Source organism: Gallus gallus, chromosome 5 (assembly GCF_016699485.2).
Source record: "Gallus gallus isolate bGalGal1 chromosome 5, bGalGal1.mat.broiler.GRCg7b, whole genome shotgun sequence".
Taxonomy (NCBI): domain Eukaryota; kingdom Metazoa; phylum Chordata; class Aves; order Galliformes; family Phasianidae; genus Gallus; species Gallus gallus.
The window spans coordinates 8673220-8694116 of NC_052536.1; the positions used below are offsets into that span (position 1 = coordinate 8673220).

Here is a 20897-nt window from a genome sequence, read left to right on the forward strand (position 1 = left end):
AAACATATTGTTTGAGACTTTTCTGCAGCTGTGAAGAACAAAGTTGGTCATGCAGTAGCTTAGTAAGATGACATCATGAGTTGGTTTTGACTACTGTGTGATAATCTTTCTTTTGCGGTTGTAAACGTGATCGCTGATGTGTACTTATTTCCACTTGGTTTAAATCATGAAGGTGTTGATGCAGTTGCATTTTGTGGCTAGTTACTTGACCCTATCGTTCAGGGCTGTTGGTATTTTGGCCTAAAAATCATTCTTCTCCAGCTGTGCCATGGTTTGTTCTCCTAAAAGGTGCTCCAGGTAAATCATCGTATCATTCCTTTAGATGCACTCGGGCTGTTGGTGGGTGCAGCTTATGAGTATTGGAGAATGCAGAGCGAAACGTGTCTGAGCACTTGAGGCCCAACTCTTGAGACCATCTTAGGTTGCTTTACAATAGCGCCTTGCACGTACTTATGTTGGGTTCAGCTAGTAGAAATGATGACCGGCCTCATCCTTGGCACCAGTGCCATTCTGGCGAGAGGACGAGGAGCTAGTTTTTGTTCAATACATATGGGCCATAAGATATGCTCACTCTTACTGGAAAACTTTGTTTTTGCTGTGGTTTTAGTCTATAGTCAGTCCAGACAAAATATTTGTCCCACCAGGATATGTGAATCATTCTTTGTAAAGTTTCATTTGTCATCTGTGTTCTGAAAAATGTTTTGTGTGAGGGAAACGCTGCCTACTGTCAGTAATTTTATTGTTAATGGGCGTTTTTACAGCTGCTAGGCAAAAACTGTGCTTTGGTGAGATCAAAATATTATTTAATTTTTTCATTGTACTGGAAGCACAGGAAACGCACAGGGTGGGAAACTTCCAAATGACTCTTCACTCCTCGTCACCTGTAGGTGAGCAATGTCGTGCACGCTTACAAAAATAAAACAAAAAAAACCAACCAAACAAAAGGCAACCCTAGGAAAAAAAAAAAAGACTTAGCAGCTGTTTGTTTCTGGGAAGAGGGAGAACTGCTCCTTCATCCTGTGCGCACAGCTGATACTTGCACTTCGAGTAGAAAAAAATACTTCAAATTTCCTTTACTGATGCAAAAATACGTGCGTGGTATTAAATTAGCACGAAGGATTGAGTAATCATTGACTTACTTTCCTTTTCTTTGTTGTATGGTTCTAAAAGCCACTAAGAGAGCGTGTGAATGCAGGTGGGGAGGGAGGGCGATGGGTGAAATTTTATATGAACTTTCTGTGTCTCATTACCTGAAGGAATGCAGCAGTCACTCTGAAGCTGAGGGGGAAATAATGTTTTAGTGGACAACTGAGATGACCTTTCAGTTGTAAAATGCGAACTTTGAACAAATTCTAAATATTTGCTGTCAGGAAGTTTGGTCTTGTTGTATGTAGAAATGACATCTGTAGTGATGGGATCATGTACAGCTCCGTGTTCCCCTTCCTCTCACTAAAGAAGTGTGGCTCTGTAAGTACTTGGAGGAAGCATTATATTTTAACAGGAAGAGAAAAAGAATAAAGGAACTAGGAGGGGGTGTTAGAGAACACGATCACCGCCTTTAGGGAGCAAGTGTGCAACATACAGAAGGATGATTCTGATAGTGCAGTAGAGAGAAAACTGTGAAGGACTTGGAAGACAAAGCTTATTGCAGAGGCTTTAGAAGTAGCTCAGCATTAAATCTATTTTTCAGAGCAAACGTTTTGTGTGATGATATGTGCTAATTATTTTACTGATTGGAGTTCAAATGTGAGTGCCTTGAGCAAGCTCTGAAACAGGAATTTGCAGTGCTGTATGGAGCTTTTGAGTAAAAACTTGATTTAAGGTAAATGGTTGAGAAATAGCTTGAATTGGATCTCTGCAGCACCGTGATTGGATGGGCTGTCAAAAGGCCCTTACGATATTTTCCTGTCTTTACAGGTTTCAGACTCAGGGAGGGTTGTTTTGATTTGAGTGAAGAAAAAGACATGTCTGAAGATACTGCTTTCGAGAAAAAGGAAGTGAAGACAGAAGGGATTTATCTGTCTCTGGTGCCTGAACTGTGCTGTAGTTCATAGACATGGTGTTCAACATTTCAAATGAGCTGTTATGAGCGTGAGCATGAGATGTTTGAGAATACTTTGAACTTAGATGTTAATTTTTAACATAGTTGGCAAATACTACTCAAAAGTAATTTAACATCTTTAAAAGTCACAGTTATTCCCCAGCTCTGGAGTGACAGTGGGGCCTGTATAAAGCAACATTAAGCTACTCAGATGTTGCAATTTAGCAGGAAATATGGATCTTTCAAGTAGATTTTGGGTCAAGTATGTATTTCCTTGGATTCCATGCGAGTACTTCTTCCTGAAGATCAGTTGGGGTGGGGGTGGGTTATCTTTTCTGCCAAAGTAATAGTAATATTTCTCTATTTTAATATTTACCTGTAATAGGTTTTTTTTCTTTCCAGAATGATGGCTAACTATTCTGTTTTCTCTGTTAATGCTAAGCCTTTTTTCTTCTGCCTATAATTGTGGAAGTATATTTTTAACTTTGAAAGCTCTGAAGTGTGAGTAGTCTGTCTCTGGTAAATTTTTCTATTTTTCCATTGACAATAATCTTTGCAAAGAAGTCTGAGACTAATTGGTGACAGGTAGGGATTCACAGTGAGAGTATTAGATGTTGTATGCAAGCCTTGTAACTTTTTTTTGGTACTTTTCTATGGAAACTTTTTGTACTTTAGGTAATAGAGGTCTGCAGAGTTTGGAGCCCTCACATGCAGAAGTGGCTTCCGTCATGTCCATCCTTCAAGTACCTGATAACAGTAGGCTTTCAGAGTGTACTGATCAGCCACTTGAGGGAGGTCATACGTAGAAAGCATTCACATGACAAAGAAAGATCTGCTTCTGCTGTGCCAAAACTTGCTTGGTTTTGTTTTTCTTTTGTCTTTACCTTGCATTTTCAGGAAAGCCCCTTCACTAAATCGTATCAGCCTCTGCGTGGTTCAGTAACAGGGCAGTGAGGTACAGAGCATTGACTCTTGTTCAGCTCGTGTTCTCTGAGCTCCTGGTGCTCTAACTTCAGCGTAATGAAAGCACATGCCATCATTAGTTCTATATACCCCGCATGTAAATAAAATACTTCTTTTTCAGTGTAAGGGAAGGAAGCATCAGGAACATTATCTTGATCTGAGGGGCTGGGAGGCGTCTCTAAGGGTTGTTCTGGCTATGTTCCTGCTTTGGTTTCATTATTCCTAGGCATTCACATCTGTTCTGCTTCTGTTCATATATGGCTGATATATATTATGATTATTTTCTATGGAAGTAGAGCATAACCTGAAACATAATTGGAGTGTATGGAAAACTACTTTGGTTTAAGGAAAAATGCCTTCATTCTAGCTGCACTTTTGAATATTTTTTGTTGCAGTGTTAAATGTCTTTTTGTGGTACTGATTGGTTCTGCATGATGTATTAAGTCTATAGAGGGCCAACTTATTAGCCAGCATTATTCCTGATTTAAATAAAATCCTTCAAAAGTCACTGGATTTTTTCCTCTTTATATTCTTTCACTGCACGAGACAAAACAACAACAACAGAAGAGAATAACCAAGCAAGATGTTTTCCCCGATGAACTTAATGTTACTTCTTTTGGTTCGTGTGTATATTAAAGAGATAAAACTGAAAACAGGAGTGAAATTAGAACTCATGCTTTCTGTTATATTGCAATGATAACTATTTTTGTGCAGGAAAGTGATGGATGATTAATGAGATGGGCTGAGAAAAATCCTTTGCTTAAGGTTGAGACTGGGGTAATGAAGAAGCAAAAGGAAGAACAGAAGGATGCAGGTAGGCAGTGCGCCCAGCAGAAGCAGACGGCTGGAAGTTATGCTGTTATCTTATTTACAGTTGAACTGGAGTAGGTTTCATACCTCCAGGAAGTTGGTGTGATTCATAGGAAGATTCTCTTTCTATGAAGACTGACTGGTAGATTTTTTGTTTTGTTTTGTTAGTATTGATGATGCTCCTTGGATGTCTTTCATTCTTACAAGGGTTCTGTTTTCTCTCTTGCATCTGCACGGAGACTTTCTGGAGTTGGAGTTAGCAGACTTTGTATACACTACGTGGTCTTGTTGTCCGTAACTTCTCAGTTCTTTAAATTAAACTCAAGCAAGTGTGTGACGTCTAGATTATAGTGCTGTACATAAAAACAGAAGTTAGGAAGGAGAAGGCTGTTTGGCTTGGACACTGCCTTTCTGCCATGCTCTTCTTTCATAGTCATTGTTCTGAGCGATACCAGACACAGGTTGGATTAGGAGAGAAGCTTGTGGCCCCTCACTCCAGGGAGCAGCTCTCACTTCTGCTGTTAAGTATTTCAGTTATGTGGCCAGGGAAGTAGATTTCAGTACACTTTTGCAGTAAGAGAGATGAAACTTCTCATTTTGGCAAGTAGATTATTTGCAAAACAGACATTTGGGGTTTTGCTTGGGGCATATGTTGGACTGGAGCACTTGCTGATCATTTGTTCTTTTGGGCTAGGCTGAAAGTGTTGGAATGTCCTAAATAGAAGGGCGAGTGGAAACCGTTTTCAGTATAGAATTTTTCTTGCCTTCTGTCTATTAATTCTTAGTTCTTATGTAGACACAAGATGTGTTTTACAAATACATGCTGTATGTTTTTGTTGTTTTTTGGTCTCTATACCAGATGTTCCATTGGAAGAGATGCAGTTTGTATATTTCATCTTTGTGGAGGGATTTGTTTTGCACCTCTATAGCCACAGAGAGGAGGTTGGAAAACTGAGGAGAGGATAGATTTGAAAGTGTAGGGCTTTTTCCTTGGGTGCTAAAATAGTTTCCTCAATGGATGAAACAATTAAGTAGGATTTTGCAGGTCTAGTGCGGAGAGCTTCAGGGTTGCTTTTATGTTAGATCAGAAAGAAATGTGATACAGATTTGGTATTTGCTATCTTGATGAAGAAAGGTTGTGGACAGGCTGTGCATGTCTATGTCCTTGGTTATAGCATAATGGTAGCAGAGTTCAGTGCTTGGTGTGTCAGGTCTGCAGAGGGCTAGAAGTGTGTTTATGCACAGTATTTTTTTTTATAGCTGATTAATCCCCACTGAAAGAAACTTCTGTTCTGTACAGAGCTGCCATGGTGTCTTGGCAATCTTCAGCTTTTGTAACAGCTGCTTGAAGGGCATGTTTAGGAACAGCCCTTAGGCTTTTTGTGCATAATACTGAGGATTGGTCGTATTCCTACCAGGCCAAGGGTAAGGGAAGTGGAGGGGTGGCTTATAACCAACTTCCTCTTGCCCTCTGGTCCTGTGCTGCTGTTCTGGGGCACCTGCCAAGCATACTTAATGTGAAAGACTTCCCAGTAAACCACATTATTTGAAGGTGGAGAATAAGTGTAATTTGCATCAATTTGCCCATAATAGGATTAAAGTTACGTTTTGCAGGTAGCAAAGAAACAAGTAAAACTATTGCTCACTGGGGGGTGTTGTGTAATAACTTGCAGTTCGCACCTGAGGAATTGTAAAAAAACAACAGTAGTTTCACACCCGTTTGTTTCATGGCAGATCATCATTTATGAGATGCAGAATTCTTACTCATCTTTTCCCCTGCTAGAAAGCAGTCACATAGCACTCAGACAGTGGACCGAAGCTAAAGAATGTGAAAGGTACTTTCTAAAGTAAATGCTTTTGTATGCAGAGTAAGTATTTACTTCCAGTCTTAAATATTTAAACTTCTCCGAAGAACAAAGTAGCAACTGTAGTTAACTTAGGCGGTGTAGTTCTGCTTGTTTTAGACATCTTACACAGAACACTTTGCTAGCAGCTTCGGGTTTTAGCTGGTATCTCTCTACTGTTTCTGGATTAAAACGTACACTTTCAAAACACCCTCCCCCTGCCCCCAGTAGATAAATAAATAAAACTTCCCACCACTGCCAGTGCCCCAAATGCCTCTTTCCCCACCTCCAAATACAGCTTTCAGTGTTCTCATGAGATACCTTTGTTCGCTATATGTTTGAGGCTGAAGTCATTCTGCTATGAATGTTCACTGATGCAAATGACTTTTCTTTTTCACTTCAGGACTGAGGTGAAATGCTGTTCTGTCCTCCCCTCTCAGCCTTGTATAGAAAGGGAAGCAAAGATGGTCACCAGTTGAGTATTACTGTCAGCGTGTTGGCATGTAGCTTTGCCTTTGCTCGTGATTATTAATCTGTGCCATTTGAAGTCAGACCCTTAAATGTGTTTTGTCTTTGGCACACTGAGTTATGGCATTAGTTGTTCTCCAGAATATAATGAAATGACTGGAAGTTGTTACTACTAAGGGAGAGAACATGCCTACCATTCATCTGGAAATAAAACATTATTATAATTCAAGCCATATAGGATACATAGCCTCAAAATATTCTTTGTTATGTGTTTGGGTCACTTAAAAGCTTAAGCTGTTGTCATGAAACATGTTGCTATGTATGGAGATATTTATTGCTATTTCTGTACTCCTCTCTTCCAACCTCATTCACATTTGAAGCCTTTTTTTTTCCTCTCAATAAAACCAATGAAACTCAGTGCTGGTATGCAGTAATTTAAAATGTATAGCATATTTTTTAAATGCCCAACTGTGATGGTTTTGTTTTCTTACTTGTTGTATAAAATACTGTATGACATTAAGTACTGTAGTGCTTTTTCCCAATCAGATGAACTGCTAAAGTTGATGTGTTGCAGTGCAGTACTTTAACTCTCTCAGTAACTGGAAATGATCCAGTAGAGAAATCTTTGAATTAGTGGATCGAAATCCACAAAGTTACTGGAATCAGTATGCAAGAGAAATATGCTATACTTAAACTAATGCCGAATAATCTCATCACCTCTGAAACTAACAGTAACGTGATGTAGGTGAGGACCTATGACTTGTAATTTACAATTACTCAGACTAAATTCCGTTCCTTTGTATTTTTTTTCCAAACCAAAATGAAAGAATGGTTCACTTGGTAATGTATGATACTTTTTAACCTGTGGCAGCCTTCCCCTAGGTTGTGCGCTATACTTAAAGCTATATTAGGTCATTCATTCTTTTGTTAATCATTTCAATTATTTGTTTAACAATGAATCACAAAGCAGATTTGAAAGAAACTACTTGAGGAGTGCGTTGTATCAAATTTGCATCACAAATGCCGCATTCCAACCCATGTTCCATTTGGTTTCAATGAGCTACTGATCCTGTTCTTCTACTCTTCTCCTTCTTTCTCCCTTCCCTGCCCCATTTTATCTCATTCTCTAAATGGACAGCTTGAATTCAATCTTACTGCCGTGGATAGTTGTTGCATTTTCTTTCTCGTTCCTTTGGAGTGACGATTTGCCAGGCCATTTCTGTGGATAAGAATCTGCTCTAGGCATAAAGTGCACCACCTACTAGCTCATGCTATTTCATAAAAGTAAGATAGCATGTAAAAGCGTTTTGCTTACAGTGCTGAACATCTACGTGGGTAATTTCATGGCATTAAAGGCAAAATTTCTTAGCGTAAAATTAGCTGAGAATGTAGATATTAGATCTTAGGTCATGTCTAAGAAAAGATGAACTGTTAGTGCCTGCAAGTCATCTATGCTGCGGAGGTGTATTCTGTAAGTTTAGAAGTTAAATTGTGGGTACCTTCAAATCATATGTTTCTTTGTATCATATGATCAGCTTTCACTTGAATTGGATTTTAATTACGGGTACCTTTTGCTTTTCAGTATGTTCTAGGTTATCTTCCATAGCTAGCTTCAGTTCTTCACACTGTGATATTATCTTCTCTTGAAGCACTATGCCCCTTCTGTAACAGTAATGATGACACTTCACATCTCTGAGAAAACAGATTTTGGTTTTGGAATGTGTTGATCCAACACCAACCCTGCCTGTGGCAAGAGAGTTCCAACTTGATGATCCTCAAGGTCCCTTCCAACCCAAGTCATTCTATGATTCAGTTGATAACCTCCCCAAATAAATTTGCTGTTGGATGAACGTCCGAATGGCATAGCATCTGAATATAATTGATCCTAGGCAGAGGAAAATGCAGTCAACATTACTTCACAACAGCTTTCAACCAGGAAACTTGCAATGAGTTGAGATTTTCATTTACCTTGTTTGTTCTGTCTTGTTCATAGGGCTGTGGTTAGTTGGCTAGAGAAAGTTCTTTGTGGAGTAGTGGGAAATTCGTGCTAATAACGTGTTCAGCGTTAACTGCATTTTGAGTTTCTTTCTGTGTAGGCATTTCTTTTTCCCTGTAGCTCTGTGAACTACATGAAATCATTCTTTGCATGTTCTTACCCTTTTGTTTCCCAACCTAGACACTGAGGTATACAGCTGTTTCTTAATAGGTGCGATATTTGGGTTTACTCTTGCTACCTTATGTCATGGCTTTCAGCAGCCTCCTCTGCCCTTTCCTCTGTGCTTTCTGGCTTCTGTTCCTGGAAAAGTGAGTGACTTTCAGAGAGGAGTGAGGACAAAACTGTCTCTCTAGGCTGCAGAAGGCTATAGGGTGAAGGACTGCATGCACCTTGATGTTCTTCTGCAAAACATTTATCACCTAGCATGGGTTTCCTTAATTCCTGGAGGGAATCGGGGACAGTTACGGGATGGTGAGAAAGGCTTCAGACATACTGCATACATTAACCTGAAGATGAATATAAAAGCATATGATATTTGCTAGTTGTGATGGTAGCATGGTTTGTTGCATTTGAAGTAGTAGGCCAATCTTGCACGTTCAGGAACTTCTGGTATACTTGTTCATATTCTTTGGTCACAGGCTGTAGAAAATGCACCTTCACTTGTATCGGTACAAGAGAAATAAATGGAAGTTAACGTTTCATGTGTAATCCAGGTAATCTAATCTAACATTTGATCAGGCGCAGGCTAGAATCACATTTTGCTTTCTTCTTTCTCTCTTTTTTTAAAAAAAGGTGTAATCTGCCACTTAACAAAATGTTTGCATATATAGTCAAGGTGAGGGAAAAGCAGTATTAAAAGGTTTGAAAAGTGAGGACTGTGTGAAGATGTATGCCAAGATCTGGAAACGTCTCGGGCATTTATTTTTCTAGGAGATGGTGTGAGGATGGATAGCCTGTGAGGGCACTAAGGGGGGCATTTAGAGGCGTGTCCTGGAAAAACAGTTGTGGGGTTTTGCTGTTATAACATTTAATGGGATACATGCATCTATTTTGGTTAACAAGTGCCAACAGAGTTTAGAGAGGGTGCTTGAGAATGCATTTTATTGAGACTATAAATATGCAATGAAAACAGCTAGGATTTGGATGACTGTACAGTACGAAGAGTTCTTGAAGTGCTGACCTCTGTGGGAAGTGTAATGTTTATTGCAGAAAGTGTCGTCTATCATTTTGACAAATTAAGCTTAACTGGCATAAATTTCTTTAATAAAAATGTACCTTTATAAAGTATTATTAGAATTGAGCTGCACAGTGAGACCTTACTGAATCTGAAATGGCACGTGTGTCTTCTGTCATGTTTAGGCATTTGCTGTAGCTAGCTGTATTACAGAATGCATCCAGTGTTATTTTGGTGCCCAGGTGCTGGTACAAGAGGCTGCAGCTAATTCAGTAAGCACATGTCTCTGATGGAAATCAGCGCAACAACAACTTAAATATTTTTATTTTCAGGATTATCTCTCATCTGGGGAACACTGTAGGTGCATTTATGATATTATCAGCTGTTCCAAAGAAGTGTTTGAGCAGGCTTTAAGTGGATCACGAGACTGCATTCTTCCCCAGAGCTGAGGCAAGTTCCTTTTCCTCCATGCTGCAGGTGATGAGGAACTCAGTGCCAGGATTTGGAAAGGCTGTGTGTTCTGTGATAGCCATTAAGCAATTAATTGGGCTCCCGGTGCACTCTGATTGACATACATTTTATGTATGGCCTAATCATCCCAAAACGTAGTTACGATCTCTTAAAAGTAAAGCTAGTTAACGTCCTGTTTAAAGTCAGAGTGTGAGGCTGTAGTGTTTGTCAGAACATTTGGTAGGTTTCAGATAACCCCTGGAGTTTAAAAAAATATGTACTGAATAAAGGTGACAACATGCATAAGGAAGGATATCTTGGAATAGTTTGGGGTATCTTTTTGATGTGTCACTTCCAGCATGCAGCGAAATTCTTTCCTCTCTGTAGCTGTTACTATCTGGAAGAACAGGTGGAAGTAATTTGGCAATTTGACACTCAGACTGTATTACACACACACAAGTCCCATAGGATTTCACAGTTTGTGGGGCTTTTGCACTTCAGCAGCTTTCTGTATGCAGTAACAGGGCTGGATAAGAGCATAGGACTTACGTTTGGTGCCTGTAGACACCAGGCTTCTCCAGTGACAGCTTCTAGGTTTGGAATCTGGGAAACAGTACAGTAAACATTCAATCCCCATTTTGATTTTTGCACTTTAATTTTAGAGTGCCATTTCTAACTAAGGCTTACAGTGGAGAGTTGGTTGGTGATATTCATCTGAATAAAAGCAGATGAATAAATCCTAATATAATGCTGTGTAATGGTTATGAATACTTTCTTAACACTTCTGTTGAGCCTTATAGTTATGTTGTATTCAGAATCCAGCTAGTTCCAGTGGTTGTTGGCTTGCACGTTTAAGCACTCATCAAAGACTTACAGGTCAGATAGAGTCCTGGCCAGTGTCCGGTATGGGAATGTGGTAGCTTTGTTAAAGTGAGCTTTTTGTAGAAGTGGTAGCTTTGTATGTAAATCTTATTTTTTTTTCGTTTGTTTGTTTATATGTAGATAGTACAGTTTTAATAGTTCACAACTATTAAAGCTGTTCACAAACAGCTGTTTTGAAGTATGTACAAATGGATTATATGCATAAGCAAACCCTTGGTTTTCCTAATCATTAATCATTTGCCACTTCTGCTTGTTTGTTTTTATTTTTTCCCAGCATATTTGAACTAACAGCATAGAGCTTAATGTGAAGATGGTTCTAGCTTAAACCCGCATCCTTCATATACAGGTGGTACTTCTGGAAGAATCTTAAAATAGTCTTTCCAAAGATGAACTCCTGTCCAGTGATTTTTTTCTTTGGAACTGCAGATGCAGTATTCATTTCATTCTTTTGGGAGGTAGGAGTGGAGTGTTGGCTTTGGCACCTTTCCTAGGCTGTTTCTTGAAGTGTTTTCTCTGAGTGACTGCAGCGTGTCACTGGTAGGTAGGCAGCTCTCCCAAATTAAATATTTAAGGTTTAGTCATTTAAAGCAGATTTTGCCTGAATGTGCCAAGATTAAAAGACTTTCTCTGATACATCTGGTTCTGTTCCATGATTGAAATTCTTACATGGTTCAAAAATAAGAACATACGGGAACAGAGGACATCAGTACAGAACAATTGTCTCTGGTTGTACTATTTTATGGAGTTTTTTTTTTGTCCTTTGTTCCAGAGGGGTAAAATACCCCTTTGGGAATATGATTGATATGATTTTCTACAGAGTTGCATTATAAACAGAAGGAAGGCTTCCTGGGCCTATTAATAAACCTCTGTAATGCATTTTTCATTTGAAGAATTACAGAATCTGTAGCTTTGTATCTCAATGTAGCTCACATAACTATGAACACACTGTTTATGGCTGAACAGCTGAGAGTTGGGAATATTTTTTCCTCTCACCGTCTGTAGAAGGAACATTCATGTTCCATGCGTGGAGAATGAGAAAACACATGGACACATTAACTGGAATGCATCTGACACATCCTTGGGGAGATGGAGTGTTCCATAGCTGTGAATTGTTTTCTTTTCGAAGTGGCAGAAAAAGTCATTCTGTATTTGTTCTTTATCCAAGATGTTCTGGCTTCCTGACTTCTTCTTTTGCAAGTTGAGAACAGTTTCCATCTTGTACTCCACGCATGTTGTATTCCTGTTACCGCAGAGATGAAAATTTAGATTAAGATTAAAATGCTCTAGCAAACATTCTTCATCCAAAAAAAAGACCTCCCCTCCCCCCCCCCCCCCCCCCCCCCCCCCCCCCCCCCCCCCCCCCCAGAAAACCAAACTCAAAATCTAATAAGCAAATTGTGAAAGTCTTATCGAGAAGACACTGTAGCCTGTGGTTGTCACAAACCGATGTCACCTAAGTCAGACCATTTAGCACAATCTTTAGTTCAGCAAGCTCATCAGGTATGCCAATCTGAACAAGTCCCTTTTGAGGATGTTACCTTTCTGTCTACGTTGGAAATGTAACAACCTTCTTTTCAGCACCAGGTAATTCAGTGAAATCCAGGAAGAAAAAGTTAAGGTATGCTTGAAGTGCTGTCTTTGAGAGTTCAGGCAGTGTTACCTGTGGCTTCTTGTGCTAGGGAAATGAACTTAAGATGTCAGAACAAAGACATTAGCAGTCATCCTCCATATCTGTGGGTTCTAGATTTGCCTCCACGAGAGCTGTGTTCCTTATTTCTGACTACAGTTTAGGCATTCTGCCAATGTGGGTTGGTTTCAGTACGCTATCACAGAAAAATAATGTAAGTTTATTTCATTTTAAGCAGACTCATTGTTGCTTTTCCAATGAAAATTCCTCACTTTCATGAAAGTAGTTCTTTGGAACCTTTCCAGAATGTAAGGAAGGTGTACTGCATTGATGAGACTTGCTGAAATAAGTTGAGGGTGCCCTTTGGTGTGGGAATGGAACCGCACTTTGTGGTGATGTTCTATCATCTGTCTGCAGCTTGGACACCAGTGCTTTTTAAGAAAAATCCAACTAACTTTCTTGTATCCTCTATGTGGTGAGTTCACCGTGGCTAGCAGCTGAGCTCCTACCCCATTCCTTGCTCACTCCTTTACAGTGGGGTGGAGGAGAGAAATTGAAAGGCAAAACTGAGGAAAAAATCTGGCTCGAGATAAAGACACTTAAGTGAAGGAAAAAAATAAGTGATGCAAAAGTAATCAATCACCACCTTTCACCAGCAAACCAAAACCCAGCATGGCTCTGACCAACGTCTGCTTTGTAAAAACATCCCTAGTTTTATTGCAGAGCATGACTTTATACGGTATTGGAATATGTCTTTGGTCACTTGGGTCAGCTGTCCAAGCTGTGTTGCTTCTGAACTCCTTGTCCACCCATAGCCCTGCTCACTGTAGGGATCAGAGGGAGAAACAGGAGGCCTCGAGACTGCCAACTAAAACACTGGTGTGCATCAAGACTGGTTTAGTTACAAATCTCATACATAGCATCATGTGGGCTGCTGTGAAGGAAATTCACTGTCCCAGTCAGACCCAGTACTCTCAGTCCCTGAAAGCCTCACAGCTTTGTTGTTTCACTGCTTTCAGGGTAAATGGGAATTCGGAGTAGTTGGTACCTAAGAGGTTTTTAGGACGTGAACTCCTGCTTTAATCCTTCTGAGGGATTGGCACTCCTTACGGAAGTTGCAGGTTCAAAAGCAGGTATCTTAAGCACAAGGCTGATTTCAGCGAAGACATTTCTTCCTTTGCCTCAGTGCAGTTGAGCTGTCAGATTATTTCACACTGCTTTTCTGAAATGAACAGGCTGTTATTCTTTGACTTCCTGCCCACTGAAACCAGACAGAATTACTTCTTACTCCAAGTCGTCTCCAGGACATTTCTTCAGGAGTTATTATAGAGCCCGAGATGATATCGGTCTGTGGAGCTAACTGTTAAAATGAGTGTGTGCAAAAGTTGAACGCTGTACCACTGCAAGTGGCATGGAAATTGGTGTTATTCTCGAATCCTTAACGAGGAGAGTTCTTCCCATTAAACAGATTCTAGTCTTTAAGTTTCATTCTGTGATTGCATACTCAGCTAACCACTCTGGTAAATCAATGTCTTCCCTCTAAGACAGATGACCCGTTTACTTTATGTGACTCATTGCACCAAATGTTACCTTGGATGACTTCAAGTATCTTGGATTCTTGAGTTCTCCTGGCAAGAATTCCCTCAGCAAGTGGGTCAACACTGCTTATGTTTGCCGTGATAATACTGTTCGGTACTTGTACTTCTCTGAATCCTCCAAAGCAGTGACATCAGATGTGTTTCATGAGAGTTGGAAAGCTCATTTTCACTGCTGTGTTTCGCAAGGGCTGTGGTCCTGGATAGAAGTTTTATTTCAATGCATTATGGCTCTGGGCTTTTTGAAAAGAGGAAAAGCTTAGATATTATTAGCATCACCTTCTTACTGAGTTAACAGGTAGCATGATGCGGATCCTTTCCCTTTTAATAAGCCAATTTTTTTTGGAGGGAGAGGTGGAATAGGTGCATGGAAGACCATTTGTCAACAGTTCACCCATTTGGGGCTTCAAACTGACACACAAATTTGGCATGCCGTGCTTCTAAACCGTGAGCAGCAGACATGATAATCTGCTGATGATTTTGGAATTGGGATGTTGTCCTGGTTTCCTTCCTACAACTGGATGCTCTTCTGCTTCTTAAGTGAGTTTGTGATTGAACTTCCTTGGATACACTCCTGATTACATCAGGGTGTCTAGCCATGCTTACGTTTATCTGGTTCCATTGTTAAAGATCTTTCTAGCTCATGGTAAGATAAGGTATGTCACTGATAATCCACTTGTTAGTATGTAGGTGAGACAGTTTTAAGATTTGGACTTGCAGTTCTTTGTCAAGTCTCTGAAGTTGTCACTCCGTCACTAGCTGTTACAAGTCATGTCATTAAACTTTAAATGCTGTACCTCTCAGGTTGCCTTTTTGTCAAAACAAACAAAAAAATCATCTTTGTGAATGGCAAAAGGACATCAACTGAGCGCATTTATAGGTGGATGCTATGTGGATGGCTTTGAAGCATGACATGCCTGCCAGTTACAGCCAGTTTGTGAAGGGGCACCTATCTTATGGTGAAATAGCACTTTGAATAAAAAGCTCATTTGACTATCCTAGGTCTTGTTTTGTGTTGATTTCTTCCCATCTGTGTTTCTCGATGGGGTTTGTTTATAGCTTCTCTTCAGCAAGGGCCTTGTTTTATCATTAGGACCTTCCCCTAACATTACCTATGGTCCCCTTTTAACCTCTGCAGCATCTCTCTCTCTGTTAGGTGGCTCCTTTTAGTTTTTGTGGTTTTGTGTGAAAGGGCTAGAATAGATTAAAGGCCTTGTTTAACCTTGTAGTCTTACCCGCACGCGTGTGCACCTTTTTTTGCAAGACTAGGTAGTCTGGTTAAATGCATTGCTCATTAGTGTTCTCCAGCCTCAAGTCGTAGGCTGTTTTGTGCTGTGTGAGCACCTTGTAGCTTAAACTCTGGTTCCTGGTAAGTAAACTTCCTGGAGCAATATTCCTTCTCTGTCGTTTCCTGTCACTGCAGGTGGAACATAGTTTTCTGTTGTGGTTTTTGTCATCTGCCCTCTTCCATCTTAAGTAACGGAACTGCTACACTTTCTGAGTTAGAATTCATATTAGGTCATTTAATTTATATCGTGGTATGACTTTAGAAGTATATATGAGTATTCTTAACTGCTTTTTTCTTCAGAACTACCATAAATAAAAAATGCTCTCGGAGAACCACTGACTAGTTAGTGCCTTTTGAGCCACTGAATTCTTCTTGCTTTTATGTTCAGAAAGCATTCTATATGCGGACTACGTAAGAATCCCTTGAAACTAAAGGGTTACTCATTGAAGTTTAAAGAATGTCTATTATTAGGCTACAGCTGAGAACAGATTATGGTAAGAATTGTTATGGTTTATTTTTGTGGCAACAGCACTGCTTAATAAAAGTCAAATGGCTTTTGTAAGAATCTGTGTTGATGGTGACTCAAGAACTTAAACCCATTGGTGGAGACGTTTCACTGAGACATAAAGTAGTTGTACTGATGTTTTATATAAAACTTTGTCACTCGCTTGTGGCTTTGAGTAATTAATCTTCCTCCACATATAAAATAGGATAGCTCTGTTTTGGCAGTTATCTGTCCCCATAGTAACTAAATGTAGTGTCGACCTTTATTAAACATTTTGAGGTATTATGATGGAAAGTATTTTATAAGTTAAAGTATTGTGTTCTAACATCCGGAACAATGAAAATATCTTTTGAGTACAGCTCTTAGACTGAAGAGAAAATATTAGGCAAAGCCTTTGGGAATTAAACAGCTTCTCTTTAAGTCTAATGGTTCAGACAACAGTGTTATTTAGTACATGCCGCAGTGAGGCTCAGGGCTGCATCAGTGCTTGGCCAGGATAGCTATCTTATATTGTATTAGCGATGCAGATCCATCAATTAAAGAAGCTACCACTGCAAGATTCAAAAGTAAACGGTAGTAGTAGACAATACAGATACTAGTCTTTTCTGAACTAGTAGTTCCTGAGGCAGTGTTACCAACATAGGAAAAACAAAACAAAACCAAAAACCTCACATGTGAAACTGACAGGATTCTGTTCTGACAAAAATGTGGTAGCTGTTATTGGAGTTGTGCTGGTGTGCATTGCTGTAGTTTGATTAGCAAGATCCTTCCTATTAAATGTCCTTAGAGCCAGGGTAATTTGGGGAAAGAGGAGTTGAAGGCTGTGAGCTTTATAGTTCCTCTTCTTTATGAATATCTGAAGCATTGAACATGAAATCTGAATCTGTTTTTGCTTTCTTGACTTTCTGCACTTAAAGTAATTCTCTCTTTCTTCCACAGACTGCCACTGAAGCACTCTTATGTACCCTGTAAGATTGCTTATATGGAGAGGAGGGTAATACAGCTTTAGTCTGCTATCATTACGTGGGAGTTGAAGTAGCGTGCACTATGCTGTGCAGTGGGTTAGCCATAGAGAGAGCAGTGGCGATGGGTATCTCAAATAACACCTTTCTACCTGGTAGAAGAGTTAGAAGAGAATCTTAAGCTGTTTCTGTTCTGACTGTGAATTTACCTTATTGCTCAGGTAGATTTCATGTTAGCATCAAACCAGTCAAGATGTCAGAAACCAGACTATGCAGAACTGCCTTGTTAACAAGCTGATCTTCAAGGACATGCACATAACTTAATTCTGAAGGAAGAACATTTGTGAACGTATGAGTAAATTTTCAGGTAGTCTGAGTAAATTTTCAGGCATTAGATTTTTAAATAATGACATGTGGTTTGGCGTTAAAACATTGGTTGGTACATTTTTGTTGGCTTTAAGAGGGTAAAAAAAAAAACCCTCTCTTATAATTAACTCTCTATGCTTTACAGATAACTGAAATATTTGGCTGTTTTAATGTCACTAACGGAATGTATTGCTGCAGCCATTAATCTCTTATTTTTGCATAGGGGTCAGTTATAATAAGCCATTTAACCTTGTAACTATGTGTTTCTTTTCTTACAACGCTCATGGTCTTTTCACGGGTCAATTTACTTCAAAGGATATATGAAGATCTAAGGAAAGGTAGAATATACTCAATTTATAGGAAAAAAAAAGTTATTCAGATTTGTAGTGAAAATAAATATTTCACCAGAAGAGCCCAAAACTTGAAGTTCAAGTATGTGAACTCAGTGGAGCTAGGACTATATGCTACTGCTGTATTTGTTCCTTATGGCATGGGAATTCTCTGCAGAGTCTTTCTCCGTCTCAAAAAATGTACTCCGGGCTTGCTTATCATTGGGCTGTATGTTGGTGAGCCCTACATTGAACTGAAGTTATCAGCCAGCTCTGGAAGCGTTTTGCTTACTCTTTTGCAACACTGCATTCCCTGCTAATTAGATATATCCGACTCCCTGGTGCCTTTAAAACAAGTCAAAGCTTGAGAAGGCACATTTGGTCTCGTACTGTGACATTTTTGCTCATCAGCAACATATTCAGGTGATAATTCATGCTGGCAATTCATGCTTTCCAAGATAGATTGCGGTAGGGATAAAATTCTTCATGTAGCCTTAATATTTGCGTGAAATCCCTCTGACAGGAGATCTGAAATGCTGTTAAACAAACCATTGTAATTTTTGGAGCAAAGTGGTATTTGTCGGGTTTTTTTTTTCCCTTCTTCCTCTTAGTGGTTATTTATGAGCCTCTCCAATAGGGAAAATATTTTATGTATGTTCTGAGAAACCCATTTGCTTTGCATTATTTCCACTTCATAGATGTAATAGGCATGAAATTTTCCTCTTTCATTTTGGAATGTTCTTTTGAATCACCATTTTAATGAGAATTTGTTTCAAAGCGCTTTTCTTTTTGACAGAATTCGAGCTCTATGTCTCCTTCACTGAAACAAAACCACCTGTTCAGAGCATTGGATACAAATCTGTGCTTTGAAGAAAGTCTTACTGTTGGCCTTAAATGTCCTTGTCCAAGTCTTCATAGAATTTCTTACAGATGATGAGCCATGTGTGCCTTTACCCTTGTCCAGCTATCCTGGGCTTATTCTACTATATAGTCTGATTTAGTATTAATCAGGAAAGCATTTCCTGAGCTCAAGACAATTTCTGTAAAAGAAAATCCTCCTTGTTTGGATCTTAAAATAAGCAACGTGAAAAGTAAGTATTCTGAGTGATGCTCTGAGTTTTGTAATAGCTATTTATTTCTGTAATTCAGGCTTTGTATTTCAACTTGTGTGTTTCTAGCTAGCAGCTGAAGAGAGAATGCGTAAGACTCAGTTTCTGCAGCTGGTTTGCTAAGGAAGGGTAAAGAGAGCCTATGGAAGCCAAAGAGAGAGAGCAGTTCTGTAAGGAGGGAAGGTACCGAGTTTTGTGGAAACTTTACTTCTGTGTGGAGTTAATGCCACAGCAGAACTGTGCGTGTATTTTGTGTTAGAAAAAACTGAGTAATGAAAATGCTGTTGCATAGCAAACTGCCTGTGCAGGAGGCTTTACATATTCACAGAAGATCATCTGCACTCTGATCGTATTAAACTGAGATTGTAACAGCTGGGATGAAGCCCTTTGGGAATGGCTTGTTCATCACAGTGTGACTTGTTCTTCCTTCTTCCACTTCTTCAGATTTTCATGGTTTTGCTTTGTCATGTTGGGTTTTATTGGTTTGTTTCTTTTTCGTTTTTCTGTTGGTTTATTTTGTGGGGTTTTTTCTTAATTTGATTTTTCCCTTGCTCTCTAACTTGTTAATTTTCATTCGTTTAAATGGAATTGCCGTGTTAAGAAACGTGTTTTTAACTTCACAGGCTTTTAGTCTACAGCTTGCCTAAATTGTGTAAATTCTATGGAATGGGAAAGGACCAACTAAAATTGGGATTTCAGAATTATATACATGTTTTTCGAAGTGAGTGATTATGATACTGTATACAGTATTTACATTGAAATTACTTGGAACTGTGTTGTCTTTTTTTGTTGCTGTCACGTGACTCTCATATTTCTATAGGATAGCACAGACTTCTTTTTTTTTCCCCTTGGCTTTTAACTTTATTTCTCAAAGTTCACACAAGTATAGATGAAAGAAAACAGCAGCAACAACAACAAGAAAATAGAAAGCACCAAAATAAAGAAATGTCCCCAAACTCGGAACCCTATTCCTGGTATTTTTAGCATAGCTTAATGTTATGTTTCTATATTCAGGCTTCTGGGTCCTAATTTTATTTAGGATTGTTATCTGTGGTGAGCTAGAAGATGTTGTTTTGTCTATCTAAACAAATCATCAACTCAGTCAAATAATAGGTGTTATTTTCTCCAACTGGTTAAGTTTTGTTTATACTCTTCTAAAAGGAGGGAAAAAGAAAACCAACCCAGAACAACCCCCTTCCCCAAATACAAAGCAATAAACACATTAAAAATGTGTTATATTATAAAATTATATTATAAAAATGTGTTATAGATGTAATAAAATATGTCTGTACTTAACAAGTTAAAAAAAAAAATTAACATTCAACTGTTGCATTTAAACATGAGTCTTCATAGTTGGGAGTCAGGTAAATGCATTCTATAGAGAACTGTTGTGAAGACATTCTTCCTTACCTGTTACAATCCTGTGAAGTGGTTCAGAGCACTAAGTGGCAGCAAATGAACAGGCTTCCTTTACATTAAGGTTAAATGAAGAAGGGCTTTTTGAGAAGAAGTTTATTTGCTGAATGTTAAAGTGTGGATAGCTTTTCTTTATAGCCAACAAAATCAGATTGCAATTAGAGCTACTGGCTGCCCTTGGCTGTAAATAGGAGTATGCTTATTTTAAGGTTGCAGTCCATGTTTGGTTAAAAAAACCCAACCACACAAAAACCACCAAGCAAGCAAAAAAGTAAAAAGAAGTAGGAGAGAAGTGTTTACTCAAGCAAGTTTTACATGAATTGTGCTTCGTTCAAATTTTGTATGCTGAAATGGGTGCTGGTTAATATGTTGAAATAACAGAAAATGTGAAGTTGTTTTCTAGTAAAACTATGGCTAGGAAATTTTAAAGTGGAACTTAATTTTTAATTATTTGGTTTAGCAGTTGAAATTAAACATAAAGCAAAGTTGGGTTGTGAGAGGAAGATAACTTACTGGAAACAGGAATCAGATTTGTTAGGGCAATGTTGCTTTTAAACCTATACATTTTCTTTGTTAGAACTGGGAAAATGCCTAAACTTTTTTTTTCTTTCTTTTTTTGAGAGCATTCTGAGAAGCTTCAAGACATGGATTTTGAGTACAAAACAGAAGGCAGTTTTGTCATCTTTATTTTCTGGGAAGGTATAAAAAATTAATAGAAAATACTTTCCAAGATAGCTGGGGAAGTCTCCTTCAGCTTGGTGTGTTCAAAAGAATGTTTGTTCAATCTAGAATGTTTATTTTTGAGTCTGCTCTCTCTTTCCTATCCAGAAGTTGGCAGAAGTCAGTTGTTTGCAAACAAAAAGGGGAATTGTCTGTGAGCAGGAAACTTTCTCCTTTCCAGCCCCCAAGCTTTTTCCAGCTTCTTGAATATTAGGCCAACCAGTGGGTACGGAGTAACTTGGAAGTTTCTTAATGTTCACTGTTGCTTTCCCGTGTCTGTTAGTTTCTTTTAAAACTTGCGAAGCCGTGTTGTGCTACGTTTTTGCTAGGTGTACATTATTTGGAATTAAAA

At 38.9% G+C, this 20897-nt stretch overlaps 1 protein-coding gene and 1 non-coding gene across 5 annotated transcripts in view; both read left to right on the top strand.

Annotated features, from left to right (window-relative positions):
- The window catches only part of SBF2 (SET binding factor 2), a 232491-nt gene that overhangs the window by 10844 nt on the left and 200750 nt on the right, over positions 1-20897 (top strand). The gene's annotated exons all lie outside the window — the stretch shown is intronic.
- Positions 2776-2837, top strand: MIR12278 (microRNA mir-12278). The gene has a single exon (NR_162046.2). It is a non-coding gene; the product is annotated as a microRNA mir-12278 (primary transcript).